The sequence below is a fragment of the Pseudonaja textilis genome, chromosome 1 (assembly GCF_049901715.1).
Source record: "Pseudonaja textilis isolate UNSWEBS1 chromosome 1, rPseTex1.2, whole genome shotgun sequence".
NCBI lineage: Eukaryota > Metazoa > Chordata > Lepidosauria > Squamata > Elapidae > Pseudonaja > Pseudonaja textilis.
In genome coordinates, this window is record NC_141990.1 from 299,109,708 (window position 1) to 299,127,831 (window position 18,124).

At 43.0% G+C, this 18,124-nt stretch overlaps 1 protein-coding gene across 4 annotated transcripts in view; it reads left to right on the forward strand.

Annotated features, from left to right (window-relative positions):
- RCOR1 (REST corepressor 1) overlaps positions 1–18,124 on the forward strand; it is a 168,595-nt gene that overhangs the window by 102,963 nt on the left and 47,508 nt on the right. The gene's annotated exons all lie outside the window — the stretch shown is intronic.

Consider the following 18,124-nt stretch of genomic DNA (forward strand, 5'->3'; position numbering starts at 1 on the left):
ATACCGGTCCCACCCATTTTCTCTGATTTAGTGCAAAAGCAGCTGGCCTCTACAGCGGTACACCCGGCCCCATCTGGTCACAATAAAAAATTCTTTAACTTAAACTCAGGATTTTCAAAGTTGCTGAATACCCCGGAGGTAGATGAGCCCATAGTGGGCCTAGCATCCTCCTTAACTCCGACTGGGGCGTTAGAGGCCCTAAAGCCTGAGGAAAAGCGGGCCGAGTTAGCCCTGCGCAGGGCACACCAGTCAGACGCTTGGGCCACCAGATCGGCTACGGCCGCATCTTTTTTCACAAGAGCATCCATTCGTTGGCTTCGCCAACTGCAGCAACACGTACCCACGACTAACATCAGGGCGCACCAGGACATTGCGAAGATTATGGCTGCTGCCGAGTTTTCCGCTGATGCCACTTACCACTCAGTCAAGTTTTCCTCTCGGACAATCACATCACATGTCACTGCCTGCCGCTTACTTTGGCTGAGACACTGGCAGGCAGATTTTAAAAACAAAGCAAAACTGGCCTCTTCCCCCCTTGTGGGAGATAAGCTATTTGGTCCCTCACTGAACCCCTTATTTATGGAGACCTGCAACAAGAAAAAGTTTCTTCCTTCCCTTATACGAAAATCAGACTTCAGAACCCCCCAGCCCTTTCGGAGAGGCTCCTTTCGGCCCTTCTATTAGGCCCCTTTCTCCCCCAGGTATCAGAGGTCTCCTTCCTTCAGATCAGCTCAACCCCAGGATAGAGCTGATTCGGGAGACAGGAGTAGAAGGGGCAGTCAATACAAGAGACCTTTTCGAGGGACAGGAAGCAGGCCCTTCCGATGACCAAGATAGGTCAAGGGAGACTCTCCCCATTGGTGGTCGTCTTAAGTTGTTTGCGAGTCAGTGGGACTCTTCTACCTGACGCTTGGTTAGAGACACCGTTAGATTTGGTCTTGCCCTTGAGTTTCACCCCTCCAAATTTCTTTATGTCATGCCCCCCCTCCAGAGACCGATCAAGCGTAATCTAATGGATTCCGCGATCCAACACCTAAACATAAAAGCCATCCAACCAGTTCCGTATGAACAAAGAGGACAGGGTTTTTACTCTTATCTCTTAGAGTTCCAAAACACTCAGGGGGTTGGAGAGCAATTTTGGATTTAACAAGGCTTAACCACTTTCTAATTTATCATAAATTCAAAATGCATACCCTACAATCGATATTGCTGGGCATCAGACATGGGGATGTGCTCACGTCCATTGACTTGACGGAGGCGTATCTTCATATCGCTATTAGGCCTTCCCATTTTAAGTTTCTAAGGTTCTGTTACAACAATAACCACTTTGAATACGTGGCCCTTCCCTTCGGATTAGCCTCTGCACCCAGAGCTTTTACCAAGGTCCTCGCAGCACTCGCTGCCCATCTCAGGAATATCCTTGTTTGTCTTCAGTGTTACCTGGACGACATTTTAATCCTGTCCCCCTCTAATCCCCAAGCAGCGAGGGACACCCAGGCCACCTTAGCTTCTCTCCAGGAGCATGGTTTTCTCATAAATTGGAAAAAGAGTCAACTATCTCCATCGACTCGAATAACTCATTTGGGGGCAGTTATCGACACATTGGAAGGCAAAGTCTATCTGTCCTCAGACAGACTACTTAGCATCCAAAAATCTGTTTGGGAGATTAGGCGCTCTAGAAGGGTGTCCTTACTAGATCTATCTAAACTATTAGGAAAAATGATATCATGCATCTCTATTATTCCCTGGGCCCGTCTTCACTCTAGATCCCTCCAGTGGTTCCTGCTTCCGTACCAGAGATCCAGCAGAAGCAATTCCAAACGCATAGTCAGGGTACCTCCCAAGGTCCTCATGTCCCTACTTTGGTGGGCCAAACCGGTCATCAACAAGGGCTGCCTCTTCAAGGAGCCTCAAAGGATTACTAACACCACAGATGCCAGCTTATTCGGTTGGGGCGCCCCTTCAGTCACTCACATCCCAAGGCAGATGGTCCGCAATAGAACAGTCGTGTAGTATAGGCTGGCTGGAGCTTCACGCTGTTTTCCTTGCCCTCCGCAGCTTCCTTCCCCAGGTGCGAGGTCAACACATCCTCATCCTAACAGACAATGTGACAGCCAAAGCCCACATAAACAAACAAGGGGGCACACAATCCATACAATTGATGAGAGAAGCCAAGCGTCTGTGTCACTGGACGGAGAACAATCTTCTTTCTATCAAGGCAGAGCACATTTCCGGCCTGTCAAACACACAAGCAGATTGGCTAAGCAAGACTACCATCGACCAGTCAGAGTGGCACCTCCACCCGTCGCTGTTCAAAGAAGCAGCAAGGATATTTGGACAACCAGTGGTGGACCTATTCGCCTCCCCTCTCAATGCTCAGATCCCGAGATTTTTCCCAAGATACCCATCCTATGGGGCAGAGAATTACAACGCTCTCTGCTGCCCATGGCCAAGGGGGCTCTTGTATGCATTCCCCCCCACTAGCACTGGTGCCCAGGGTTATCCAGAAATTGTTACAAGAGAAAGCGGAATTACTCCTAGTGACACCTCACTGGCCCAGGCGGCCGTGGTTTGCAGACCTTCGCAGCCTCTCAGTAGCCCCTCCTTGGAGGATTCCACCAGACAAGATCTCACTATCTCAGGGGCCCCTCCTTCACCCGGACCCTCAATGGTTTCAATTGACCCTCTGGAGGTTGAGCGGAGCAGACTGAAGAGCGAGAAGCTCTCGAACAAAATCATTAGCACCGTCCTAGCTGCCAGGCGACCCCTAACCATCCGTATTTACAATGCCACATGGTCCATTTTCTGCAGATGGTGTAGTAAATCTCGAACAGACCCTACTTCACCTTCTGTAGCTCAGATTTTAGAATTTGTGTAGGAGAGGCTTGACAAGGGACTATCCCTTAATACCCTGAAGAGGCAGGTAGCAGCGCTAACATCAGTTTTCCTGCCAAGGTTTCAGCTCCCTTTCTCATCACTCTTGCATACGCTCCTTCTTTAGAGGGGCTACCAATCTAAGCCCCCCGGCAGTACACTGCTACCCCACCTGGGACCTTAACAAGGTCCTCCTGTCTCTCACCAAAGAACCGTTCGAGCCATTGAGGGAGTCAAGTCTCCAATTTTTGACATATAAGGTAGTTTTCCTGGTGGCCATCACCTCCGCTCGTCGCATATCGGAAATCGCAGCCTTGTCTGTTAGATAAGATCTCTGCGTTTTTCATGCCGATCGGGTGATTCTCTGTCCCGATCCCTCATTTATGCCTAAGATCAACTCGGCTTTCCATAGATCACAGGAGCTCATCCTTCCAAACTTCTGTCCCAGGCCTTCACAAGAGAGGGAAAGGCAATGGCACAAGCTTGATGTTAGGCACGCTCTGCGAATCTACATCAAGCGCACTCAGTCTTTCAGAAAATCGGAAGCCTTATTTGTTTCCTTTCAGCCCAAGACACAGGGTCAAAAGGTGTCTCCATCCACCATAGGCTGTTGGATAAGAGCAACAATAGCTAGATCATATCAGGCTCAAGCCCTGCAGGTGCCTAGAGGCATAACTGCTCACTCAACTAGGAGTGCAGTGGCATCGGCAGCTTGGGCCACTCAGACACCAATAACATAAATCTGCCGGGCTGTGACTTGGGCCTCCCCATCTGCATTAGACACTACCAAATTGATGTGTTTGCCTCTGCGGAGGCCTCATTTGGCAGACGGGTTCTGCAATGGGTTCTTAGGGACCCTGAGGAGATTCCGAACCAGACGGAGTCCCTCCCATAGTACAGGCCAAGCTTTGGTATGTCCCACTACTGGATGCTCTGAGCAGCTCATAGGAGAAGGGGCGTTGGTGCTTACCTGATACGCCTGTTCTCTTTGAGCTGCGAAGAGCATCCAGCCCCACCCTTTTCTTCCATCTGGTGGGCTCTTGTTTCGGCAAATGAACCTTTTTAGATAGTGGGGATGAGAGCACTTATTCCTCTCGTCTTCGCAAAACTGGGGAACGCTACGGAGGAGTCATGTGGAGGAGGAGGAGTGTTCCTTAATTCAAGCTCAGCCTAACAATGCAGAGACTGAAGCACCTCCCACTACTGGATGCTTTTCGCAGCTCAAAGAGAACGGGCGTATCAGGTAAGTACCAACGCCCCTTTTAAATGCTTTCTGGAAAACTAGCATGGATGGGGCTAACCCCACCTTGAGGAAAACGAAGTTTCAGAGGTAAAAGCTTCAGGATCCTGATGGAACTCTTTAGTAGATGGAAACCTGCTGGATTTGATGTGGCTGTAGATGTGATTGAGACAAGGTTCAAATAATCTGATTCCACATCATATAGAGTTTTAAAGATCAAAAACAGCACTTTGAATGGCACCCAGATTGTCTTCAAGGGCAGCCTCATGTAGAACATATTACAATAATCCATTGTAAGAATGACCAGGGCATGAGTCATTGAGTAAATGGTTCCAAAAGTTCAAAAAAGTCTAGAAGGACACTCTGAGCGTGTAGAACAGGGGTGTCAAACTCATGTCGTCACAGCATAGTCACATGACGTATTGTGACTTCCCTCCCTTCACTAAACTGGGCATGGGCATGGTCAGTGTATGACACATCTGGCTTGTAGGCCACGAGTTTGACAGCCCTGCTGTAGAGCGAAAGAGGTATCAGGGTTTTCCATGAGCCCTTGTCTTGCCTTCCCATCTTAGTTTAACTACTTGGTACCTACTGCTATGAAGATTTCATTATTTGGTGTTCTCTCAAATCTAGCATGTGACAGAGATCCGGTACTACATGCACCTTACAACAAGAAAAAGGAAATTGATTTCTTTGGGGAGAGTGCACTATAGCTGTCAGGATCCTCTGACTAGGACTCAGCAGTGAATCATAGATCTACTGTCAAGTAGCTTGACTTTATGACTCCTTAAATTTGGTAAACAACTCAGACATAGCTCAGCTACAGAGTCTGTATACACTTGAGGAGATGAAAATTATTTTGATAGCCTGCCTTGGGTCTTAAACTAACAACTTCCCCCTCCCCCCCCCATCTTTCTAAATTATAGATACTTGATGAGACACATATATACGTAGTGACATATATTTGGGATGTGTACAAAACAGAAAGATGTTCTGTTTCTTGTCTGGAACAAACCTTTGTATGCCAGAAATTGCCACCAAAACCATGATACCGGGTTGATTGGCTAGTTCTTGCCCATCTGTCTGGATCTGGAAGTCCCACAGGATCTTAGCCCTCTTATTCTCCACCACCTTCTGTGGTATCTCCATCTGGACTTGGAAGTTCTAGCCCACACACTGTGTAGATATTCTTGTGCACAATGCCAGGTACTTAGTTGCTCCATTCAGTGTATGCTGTTTCTGTCTGCATCTTACACCCTGTCACCATTTGTTGGGTTATCTCTGAGGCCTCTAATCTGCACCTTGGGTCCTATCTAGTATGGTAGACCTCTGCTTTTTTGGATTGGGTGCTTAGTGACTGTTCTTGTGCTGCTATGACCAGTGCCTCAGTTGTATCTTTAAGTCCAACCCTTTCTAGCCATTGGTAGGATTTTCCAATGTCTGTCACTTCAACTGCTGATGTAATATCCTATGCAGAGTCTTGACTTGCCACGACTCTTCCTCTGCTTGATCTTCCTCCCATGTCTGCTGTTGCCTCAGGTATTCTGTCAGCAACTCAGTGCCATGTTATTGAGGTATTCTTGGATGCTTTGGGTTTCATCCAGGACAGTGGCTTTGACCCTGCCTTCCCTCTTTCTGGCTGATATACAGCCTAGAGGTGTTGCACTTGGGGTGGAAACCTCTGTACATTGTGAGGAACTTCTTGGTGTTCACATTGACTTCTACGTTCTCCTATGGCCAGCTCACTATACCCGCAGGATATCTGATGAATGACAGGGTGTATGTGTTGATGGCATGGGTTTTGTTCTTCCCATTCAGCGGACTCTTCAACATCTGTCTTATCCTTTGGTTGTACTTCAGTGTCACTGTCTTCTTTGCCTCCTCACATTGTGGTTCTCCTATGAGCTGTTCAGAGCATCCAGTAGAGGGAGGTGCTTCAGTCTCTGCACATACAGGCTGGGCTTAGTTTCTGGAACGTTCCTCCTCCTCCATGGGACTCCTCCCCAGCGTTCCTCAGTTTGGGCTCAGCTTCGTGAGGGATAGGCAGTGCTTGTGATTCTTCCTTGGCCAAAACAGGAAAATTCGTTTGTTTACTAGCAGGTTTGAAAATTGATCAGCTTGTCTTTAGAACTCTTTAGCCTTCTAATCGCATTACAATCTCTTGACTTTGGCTCTTTAACATCAGGCAGTCGGAGATCGCTTGCATTACAGGGAAGTGCTGATTCGCGCCCCAAAGCGGAGGGAGGCTTTGGCGCTGCTCCGCGCCCCCTCCCCACAACCGCTCTTTCGACCCCTGCCATTCCAACACATAGCCACAGAGTTTCTTTCATCTGAACAGCGGCGTGAGCTCTTTGCTCACAACGAAGTGGTATCGCTTTCCTTCCCCCCTCTGAACGCCGCCTGGGGGTGGAAGATTCAAACGCTTAGTGCCTTCCACCCTTCCCCGCCATTTAACCTTATAGATAGAGCCCTCAGAGGTTACTCCTTCACAAGGCGGGAGTTTGCTACTGGGGAGCGTACCAAAAGGTTAACGGCCGGAGGCCACTTTTTTCTTACAAAGACCTCGTGGCCAAGCTGACTGTATTTCATTTCATGCTGTGTGAGGTACTTTCTGTCCCGAGCAGAGGTTTCTCTTAGGAACACTTGGGATCATTATATCCTCATCTTGTTTTTTCTACATTCAAGGCTATTCCTACATTTAAATTGTTGGCTTAACTCTCACAGCCCAATCAACCCAGCGGCACAACAGCGAGCACCTAGGACTGTCCGCCTGTGCAGGGAAGCTGTTGAAGGCCTCTACCTTTATCAATTTGGGCCTTTAGGCTTTCTCAATTTGGCTGTTTAGTTTTTCAACAGTTAGCCTCGTGCTATTTAATTGATATTCATATACATATAGCTATATATATTAGTGATTACATAATCATCATCATCTATTCGGTAGAATATTTTAATATCAATAAAATATTATTACTGAGATACGGCTCATTATAGATAGGTATTATAAGAGAGAGAGAGAGAAAAGGGGGGAATAAAAACATCACCAGGGCAACCGGTCTGTCCTTAGATCAGACCCCTGGGCGTGCCAAGCCCCTTCACAGTATTGCATTGAATAACAAGCATACTGTAATTCCTTCAATCAAAATGACAGGTGGTAGCAGCTCTCAGACCTCATCCTTGAAGGTCAAAGCCAAATCTCAGCACAAGCCTAAGCAGGCTAAAGGGAATTCTAAAGCTTCAGAAAGGGATGCTAACAGGTGCCATAAAGCATTAGAAAAGCAGATAGATAGGTGCACACGGAAGGCGCAAAGGGCCTCAAAGACTTTCCTTCCTCCAGTCCAGGTCCGTCTACCTCTTCCCACCCTCCTCCTCCCCTAGATCTCTCCCTCTCATCCAGGCGCAGCTTGGCTCCCCAAAGCCAACAGGCCCAGTTACCTAGAACACCAACCACGCAAAGGGCTCCCGAAGCTACATTCACTCCAACGGCTGCCGGTCTTCAACAGGACAACATTCTTCCAGAGGAAGTTCCAGAGAGGATGAAGGCCTGGATGGAGCTGGCAATCTGCCAGGGAATCGCAGCAGGTCTTCAACACACAGTTCTGACCAGAGAACATCTTGTAACCGCTGATTATGATTCCCAATCGCTGAGGTGGTTGACCAGGTCAGAGCAACACTATATCCAGGTACGTTTATAAGGGGAAGTGCACCTCCAAGGGCCGACTGAGGAGGAGGAGGAGGAAGAGGAGGAAGAAGTGGATCAAATTGATCAAATGGAACAGATTGAATCAGGATCAATACATGACAGCGAGCCCCTGTCGGAAACGGACCCCTTAGAAAGGGGGATGTCTGAAGATGAGGGCCTTGTTACTGATCAACCTGTATTTACAGGTTTATTCCGCCCACAACTTTTCAGATCTCTCTTGTTTAAGGCAAAAAACATTGCGCCTGAACAAGTCGACCCCTTCTACCTCTCCAGCTCCTTCAGAAGAGGGACCAGAAGATCTAATTTTCAACCAATCAGTAGTCGAGGCAGAGGTGATCCCAGTTCCTCCCATGTTTTCGGACCTGGTATAGAAACAGTGGGTGTCTGCAGTGGCGTTCCCGGCCCCCACTGGATATGACAGGAAATATTTCAATTTGGCCCCTGATTTCTCAAAATTGTTGAATACTCCCGAGGTAGATGAAGCTATAGTGGGATTAGCGTCCTCCTCCATTCTCAGTGAAGCGCTGGAGGCATTAAAGCTGGAGGAAAAACGGGCTGAGCTAGCCCTACGCAGGGACCATCAGTCTGACGCGTGGGCCATCAGAGCGGCCACGGCCGCCTCCTTCTTTACCAGTTCTTCTCTCAGATGGCTCTGCCTCTTACGGAATTATGTCCCTAATTCCAACATTAGAGTGCACCAAGATATTGCTAAACTTATAGCAGCCGCTGAATTCTCAGCTGACGCAACTTATTATGCAGTCAAGTTTTCAGCCAGAGCCATTACTTCATATGTCACAGCGCGACGCTTACTATGGTTAAAACATTGGCAAGCAGACTTTAAGCACAAATGCAAGCTGGCTTCATCTCCTATTGTGGGAGACAGACTGTTTGGCCCTTCCCTTGATCCGCTACTAATTGAAACCCGAAACAAAAAGAAAATTCTACCTTCCCTTTTTCGGAAGTCAGATTCTAGAAACTCTCAGTCCTTTCGGAGGGGATCCTTTTGGCCCTTTTACCAGGGACTCTTTTCACCCAGATACCAGAGACCCCATCATTCAGACCAGGACAGCAGCCAGACAGGTCCGACTTCGGGGATAGGAGCAGAAGGGGTGGTCAATCCAAGAGATCCTTTCGAGGATCAGGGAACAGGTCTTTTCGGCATCCAAGAAAACTCCCTGGACCTGACTCCCATTGACGGATGCCTTAAATTATTCGTGGACCAATGGGACTCCTCAACGTCTGATTCCTGGGTCAGAGAAACGCTCAGATTTGGCCTTGCGCTGGAGTTTCAGTCCACTCCCCCAGATTTTTTCATGTCATGCCCTCTCTCCAGAGATCCGGTTAAACATAATCTCATGGAAACAGCTATCCAACATCTACTGGACATACGAGCCATCCAACCAGTAGCCACCAACTAGCGAGGACGGGGTTTCTATTCACATCTTTTTTTTGTTCCCAAAAGTTCGGGGGGTGGAGAGCAATATTAGATCTGAAATGTCTCAACCGTTTCTTAGTATATTGCAAGTTTAAAATGCACACCCTGCAATCTATTTTACTTGGCATCAGAAAAGGTGACGTCCTAGATCCCTCCAGTGGTTCCTGCTCCCGAACCAGTGCTCCGGCCGAAGCAACTCCAAATACAAGGTCAAGCTACCATCAAAGGTCCTCATATCTCTCCTCTGGTGGACCAGACCAGTCATCAACAGAGGCTGCCTCTTCAAAGAGCCACACAGGCTTACCATCACCACCGATGCCAGCCTGTTTGGATGGGGAGCTCATGTTCAATCGCTCACAACCCAAGGCCGCTGCTCCGCCATAGTACAGTCGTGCAGCATAAACTGGCTGGAGCTTTGAGCAGTACACATGGCTCTCCACAGCTTCCTTCCACAGGTATGCAATCAACACATACTAATATTGACCGACAATGTAAGAGCCAAAGCTCACATAAACAAACGGGGGCACACAGTTGAAACACCTCATGCGGGAAGCGGAGAGCTTGTGTCGTTGGGCGGAGAGCAACCTACTTTCCATCAGAGCAGAACACATTTTGGGCCTGTCAAATACACAGGCAGACTGGCTAAGCAGGGCCACGATCGATCAGAGTGGCGCCTCCATCCGACCCTGTTTCATCCAACCCTGTTTCAGGAGATTCAGGCAGCCGGTGGTAGGCCTGTTCGCTTCCCCCCTCAACTCTCAGCTCCCCAGATTCATTTCCAGGTACCCCTCGCAAGGAGCGGAGAACTTCAACATGCTCCGCTGCCATTGGCTCCAGGGTCTTCTGTACGCATCCCCACCACTTCCTCTGATCCCCAAGGTCATCCAGAAGCTGCTGGACGAGAGGGCGGAGCTGCTGCTAATAGCTCCTTATTGGCTCAGATGGCCATGATTTGCAGACCCCCACAGTCTATTCTTATCAACACCATGGAGAATTCCGTCGGACAGCGTTTTGCTAACCCAGGGACCCCTTCAACATCTGGACCCTCAATGGTTGCACCTGACTGTCTGTAGGTTGACTGGAGACGTCTGAAGAGTGAAAAGTTTTCCGACAGAGTTATCGCCACCATCCAAGCTGCCAGACATCCCTCAACGACTCGCATCTACAATGCCACGTGGTCCAGTTTCTGCAAATGGTGTACTAAGTCTCAAACTGATCCCATCTATCCATCAGTGGCTCAAATCCTAGAATTTCTACAAGAGGGGCTTTGCTATTAAATGTCCATTTTTACAAAGAGGATGTTGCTAAGGAAACTGGAAACATAATTTGTTGGCAAGATTTTATTTTATGATGGTGTAGTTTGACTGATTGCAAACCTCCAAATAAATAGCACAACACTAAAAGAATGGGAGAAACAAGAGGGAATATTGAGAGATGTGACTGAATTAAAAATCCTTATAATATATAGTTTGAACTATTTTTACACTTGATTTATAAATTATTGGTGCAGTAGTACTCCATGTCTAAATAATTTAAAGATTGTATGATTAAGTGGATGTAGAATTAGAATGCAATAATACAGATGCAATAACTGGATATTTCAATGGAAGCAGAATATTACATTTATCCCAAATACTGTATTTAGAAAACTGTAGGAGAAGGACTGGCAGAACCTGGGGTGGAACTAGAAGAGGAATTAGCCTAGAATCCCTATGTAGTCGTATGAGCTAAGTCCAAACTCCCTTGAATTCTGTTGACCGATATCTAACTCCAAGTAGATACCAACTGTTAGTTGAGAATATTCCTGTGCACAGGCATGAATAGCAATAAATGAGTTTAATTGGACTTTCATGTGTGGACAATGATCTTTTGCATCTGACAAAGATATTGGTATAAGATGCTTTATTATTGGTATATCACTCCAGTTTTAATTGCTAAAGGGATAATTCATTTATGAAAAATTGTTGGAAAAGTAATGAACAGGGCAGATTTCCCCCTCATATTTGGTGGCATTGCTATAAAGCTGAACAATTTGAAACAAATTTTAAAAGTTGCATTTTAATTTCAACCTATAATATTCTTATAACATTTTATTAACCCATATATTTCTTCTAAGTATATTCAATTAACTTTGCTCGTGCTAAACACTACCAGGATATTATCTTATTGGAAAAATAAATTCCTCTCTTGGGAATGATAGTTAACTAAGTTGTGTGCTTTTATGTCCATTATAACTTTATACCATGAAAACAAATAGAATTTAATTTAAAGTAGAAACCATTCCTAGACTACAATTTAATACATGGATCTATGTGTCAATTTCAAGGAATATTTAAACAAGAACAAATTTTCAGTTCTAATTCAATCTAGTGTATGGTTTTATTTGGTGATCCATACTGTTGGCTATAGTTCTTGGCAGCCTAGAGATTCTTTTTTGTTTTTTTTGTTTCCTATATTCAATGGGTTCATCATTAATTAATCAATTATGTACTAAACTTTCTAGAAAAATTTGTATCTTGTTCACTTAATTTATATAACTTTACTTTTTTATCTTTTTTGCTACATTGTTTAACCATTGTAAAACATTTAATTAAATTATATATAAATACATAATGGACAAAAAAAATTCAAGATTCACCTTTTCCTATGATTCCCATTGCTCTTCAGCCAGCTCTTTCCTATTGGTAAGGATTAGTTTCAGAATAGTGCATTTCTTTGTTCCTTTCTGGAAAATAAAATTGATAACAGGAACCAACAAAGAATTTTTTTTTAATTTGACTGGGTTAGTTTTCCAACATATACTTGGATAGTTAGTCTTTTATTATTAGTATATCTCCACTCCTTGAAAGTTCAGTAACTAGGAGGTCATTATCAGAATCTTTTTCCTGATTTAAGGTCTGCCTGTAGTCTGTAGCACACTATCCAAATGTTGTTTCTTCTATGTATTCTTATTCAAATACTTTTAGATTTATCATTGTGCTCAAATTTCTGTATCTTTACATATAATTACACTTCCTTCACATATGCCTTCACACTGTCCAATTTTGTGTGGTCTATTTTTTTTTTGAAGAAATCACACCATTCAGGTTTGACCTTCATCCCACTAATTTTGACAAATGAGTATTAAATAATATTTGTCTTTCTGTTTGACTTGTATGCTCCCCATACTCTGTGCATTTGGATAGAGACACTGGGATCCTTGAGTCATACAATTTAACCTATTCTTTCTTATATCCACATGCTTAGCATTGAATGTCTCCACATCCTCTGGATCACTCTCAGTCCTGTTCCCATTACTTGATGTTGTAGATTTTCTGGCTTTCTTTTCCATTAGAAAATACTGGGCATTCTGCACACAAATAAGTAAACATTTAAAACAAAATATATGTGAAATGTATTTACAAATAAGTCAGTGTTGGAGATATAACTAGTGCACTGTGTATATTAAGATGGATTCTGATAATGCCGTGTTTGATTCTGAGATGCTATGAATGTATGAAGTTTTGGCCTCTCTCGTTATCAAAGACAACAAGCTTCACCACTGCTCAGGAAGGTACCGGCTCCTGAGAAGTATGGTACATATCACCTGCAAGAGCACAGATTTGGGAAGGTAAAAGTTAAAAGGGGCTGAGCTCTGAGCAGAATAAGACTAAATCAGTTAAAAGGAGCAGAGTGGCAACTGAAAATGTGTTAACCCCTGTATCTGTTTTTTTTTCCCCTTTCTTTTAGGAGGAGGAGTTTTCAAGGGGGGACGCCTGTCAGCTTTAAAATTCAGCTGCCACATTTTTTTTTAAGAGGAGTTGAAAAGTTCAAGGTTATTCTATATGTCATATTAAGAAATTCCAGTGGCAGTTAATTGGTTCTCATGATTTATGAAGTGTAGAAGTGGGAGGAGAGAAGGGGGGAGAGAATGTGGATTCTGTGTAACACGTGAAAATAATTTCACTTGGGAAATTGCCTTTTACATGCCAGATCTGTTTCTAAATAAATCAATTGGAGAGAAATGTCTCAGAGTGATTGATATCTTGGATACTTTCTGGATGCCTTACACAGAGGGTATAATGATTTGATTGCTTATTGTACCTTATGACTATTATTACGTGTTGTACCTTACGATTCTTGGCTCTCGACGAATGTATCTTTTCTTTTATGTGCACTGGGAGCATTTACACCAGACAAATTCCTTGTGTGTCCAATCACACTTGGCCAATAAAGAATTCTATTCTATTCTATCTTTGAGTACAGGTAGTGTTTGATTTAGGATCATAATGGAGCCCCAAATTTCTGTTGCTAAGTGAAACATTTTTGAAGGTGGGTTTTGCCCTATTTTATGATCTTTCTTGCCACAATGAATCACTGCAGTTGATAAGTTAGCAGTCCAGTTGTTAAGTGAATCTGGTTTGTCTATTGACTTTGCTTGGGACACAGCAGCGGTCATAAGTGTGAATCAGTTGCCAACCACCTGAATTTTGATCACGTGATTAAGGGGATGATGCAAAGGTCATAACTGTGAAAAGCAGTCATAAGTCATTTTCAGTGCTGTTGTAACTTTGAACGGTCATTAAATGAACTGTTGTAAGTCAAGGACTACCTGTAAAAGCTATGTTTGTAGTTTGGTACAGGAAAAGGATGTTGACTGAAAAATATCAGAGTCACGATCTAGATTGCAACACACAACAACTCCTTCAACATTCCAACTCCAAATGTAAAGCAGAGTGCATTTATTGTGCCTTTCTGAAATTAGTCCTTAAGCAGCCAGCTCTTTGCTAGTATGCAGTAGTTTTTTAAATTAGTGAGGACTTGTGTTTAGGAAAAATTACTGATTATTCCTTAATTAATCTCGATTGCTGATAGTTACTTATGCTTTCAATTTTTCATAATTAACATAATGAGCTAAAAAGATTAGAGAGAAAAAATATGGTATAATGCTAACAAATGAGCTTAGACAATCACTGAAAATGGATTCAAATGTTTGTAAATGTGAAAAACTTCTATTATGTGACATGCATGCCTGGCATTTTGAATAATGAATTCAGTGCATATCTGTGCATGTATACTTGCAGCCCTTCTAAACTTCCCATATTATGCTTTCCACTGCAGGTAAGAAAGAAAATATCAGTACTCGTCAATTGGTTTCAACTTCTACCTAGAGAGTAATTGTATATATAGTACTTCATCTTTCATATGTGTTTAAAGATGTTTAGGAACGTTGGCCCAGATTTTAAGCAGATTAGCTCTGCTTCTTTGGGTAGTTACATAGACCAGAGCTTACTCTCATTTAGATATTTTTCTGAATTTTGCTGTATTGCTCTTTGCTCAAAAGGTATATCAAGACAGGCATGGATCGAAAGTGCAGGGAAACAAAATGTATATTGTGCTAAAATAACATTTAAAAATTGTGCAATATTTTAAAAAAACTTGATACAAGCAAAACAGATAAAAAGCAACTGCTGTCCATTTTTTAGTTCCAAGAAGACATTTGTTGCAAATAGAAGGTTTAGAAGTATACAATAGCAATGTAGAGTGACTTACTTCATCTGAGAAAATTCTGATTTAAAAAAATCTTGAGGAAGTAGCTGGTATTGATGAAAACTTTGTAGTCTTAAAGAGAGAAAAATCTGCTGAATTATGAACAATTAATACATTTGGGCTATGGAGATTCTCAGTCATCAAGGTCACATGGTTGTCCCAAAGGTGCTTTTTCAAGACGCAACTGGACTTTCTGGATTCTGTTTTTCCCCTCAGACAGCAATGATCCTTATAGACTGTTTTTAAGCCAGTTTTCATTATTTTAGACTGCATTTTTGAGAAGTAAGACTGCTGTTATATAATAATCTGGATTTCTTTTGTATTTTGGTACATGACGTTGGTTTTTAATTTGCCTATAGCTTTGGAGAGATCAGATGTTAATAGTATTAAACAAGCTTCCTGTTGTCTATTTTTTAAGTATTGCAACTAGCAATTCTACTAGTTGCTGAATAAATAATAGAGAAAAGCACCTGTGTTCAGATAAAATAGAAAAAAATGCTGGATAAATGTTGCAAATGATTAAAATATGTAATGGAGTGGGTGTCCACCCGCCTGCCCGGGCTCTTACCTGACCTTTATTTCCTGTGTTTTCAACCTCAGCTGCTTTGCGTGACACAGCTGCAGTTGAAAAAGCAGGAAAAAAGTGCTTTTTCAACTGCTGTGCACCCGCGCGCAGCGCTGCTCAGCCGTCCAGGCAGCTAGATGACAACAATATACATGAGTGCGCAACATGCGTCAGGCATGTGTGCGCGCAAAGTGTGCCAGCGCGTGCAAAATGTAAAATCACCGAACTGGTAGTTACACCTGTCGGATCCCACCCCTGGAAGACACCCTTCCAACGTCCCCCCCCCCCAAAAAAAAACCCAATACTAGTAACCAGTGAAACTCCAGCAGAGGTCTAAGGTGCAGTATTGTGACCATGCGTAGTGCATGCTGCCGAATTCTGGACCAATTGAAATTTGCAGGTAGTCTTCAAAGCAGCCCCTATGTAAAGTGAGTCACAGTAATCTAATCTAGAGATGAAAAGAGCATGAATGAATGTCTCCAGATAAGGTCACCACTGCTACATCAGCCAAAGAGAGAGTTAGTGCATCGTCTTTGACTTGCTCCTGTTCCTGTGAATGTAAGATCCTTCAGTATGTTATGGTTGAATGACATTTCTTTCATGTCTCTGTGGCCTTTTTAGAAGATATGTGCCTGATAGTGAAGCATTTAATCAAAGATTCCTGTTGATGGAAGCTTGGCGTACAGGATTCTTTCCTAAATCAGTGACCTCCTACAACAGAGGTCTCCAAATTTGGCAACTTTAAGACTTGTGGATTCAACTCCCAGCTCCTATGCTGGGAGTTGAAGTCCACAAGTCTTAAAAGTTGCCAAGTTTGGAGACCTGTCTTAAAACTACAGTTCTTAGCAAGTTCCTTGCTAAGTTTAAGAATTGTACAGATAATCTTTGACTTACGACAGTTCAAAAAAGTGACATGATTGTTTTTCACACTTACAATCATTGCAGCACCCCCATGATCATGTGACAAAAATCCAGACAACTGGCAATTAACTCATATTAATAACGGTTGCAGTCATGAGGACCCCTTTTGCTACCTGCTTACAAGCAAAATCAGTGGGTAATCCAGATTCACTTAATAACCATGTTACTAACTTAATTGCAGTGATTCATTTAATAACTATGTTAACAACTATGGCAAGGGAGGTCGTAAAGTGGAGCAAAATTCACTTAACTGTCTCACTTAACAACATATTTTTTGTTCAATTGTCAGAAGTAGAGGATTGTCTATACAGTAGTTTCAAAACATCTGGAGGATGAAATGTATAGTTGTATAATATGTAGTGAGTAAGAGACCGTACACACAGACTATGCAGCCTTAGACTGTCTTTAAAGCTCCTTCCCTGAGAAAGCCACTTTCCGTGAAAAGTTTAAGACTTTTTTTTAAAAAAAAAGCTTTGATGGAATCAGTTGTTAATTCTATTCCTGCTTACCTTGTGAAGTAAACTTGGGGTTTTGAGGTATGAAGGCATTTTAATGCAAAGTTAGTCCATCGAAAGCTGCTGCTATTATATTTTGTTATCTGTCACAATGTTTTAATATGTTATTTTTAAATTTCTTGATGAAATGGTAGAATGTGAGCACTTAAAAAAAGTATGAACTTATGTACTTGAGCAGATCTGTATCATGCCAATTTTAGTTCTTTGGACTCACTCAAGACTTTTCTTTTTGTTTAATCCTTACTGCTGCTTCAAATCTTGAGGAGAAACCATAAGCCGAAATGTTGGGCCGTGTGCACTGCAGTGTGGAATTAATGAGATGATTAGATGAAGGAAACAAAGCCTGCTTTTTTGATATCACCCCAGTAAAAAAAAATCTGTTCACTCAGCTGACTCTTTTGGATTTGTTTCTGTGAGATCGTGATGGTTAAAATACTTTTCTTAAATGCAAACTTGTAATTTTGATTTGATGAGTGGCAGCAAGATTGTGTATGTATGAGATTTTATGTAGTTAGGGTAGGGTTGAGGGAGAGATTTCCCCCCTGAGGATCATCTTATCACTGTTCCAGTCCTGTTGATGCTTCTTCCTACTAGTAGGAAGTTTGCTCTTCCTTTTTTTCTCTACTACAAGGCAAATATAAGGGGATTTTCTTCCTTGTCTTTGGTCAGTTGTATTAGTTATAATAATGATAAAGAAACTGCTGTACCATGACGGCAACAATATGGACTTGGCCACATCTCCAAACTATTGCGCCTTTTTGATTTACAAAATAAAAACATTTCACATTGTTTTTGTAATGTATGAATGGTATATTCTGCATTTCTACAGTTGGATGTACTACAGTAGAGCAAAATACCTATTCTTCCCCCACCCCCCACCCCCACCCCAAGTTAAACAGACATCTCTTTCAGCTAAATTTACTGATCAATTTCCTAAGGACATTCTTTCATCTGCAGATTTAAACATGTCCCAAAACAGTTGGCTATTCCTTTCCAATAGGCCACTGGAAATGTCTGCCCCCTGTTGCTCCTGAAAAACATTATGATGTAGGAAGTCCAGCTTGGCTTTATCTGTGAACAAGTAGCAGCAGGAAGCTCTGTTCTTTTTTGGCATTTTGGAAGAATACAAAAAACCAGCTGCAAGTTGCTCTGGCACAAAATGATCCACTTTATCCATTCAGATAAAGTAGCAAGATTATGAAATGTCTAGCATAAGCACCTGTCTTCGTCTTCCTTTCCCCTATTTTGTATGTTGTATTTTTTAAACTGGAAATTTGCTTGTTGAAACCATTATTATAATTTGTAGAGTGATTAGTACTTCTTAGACAACATATTAATGATAACA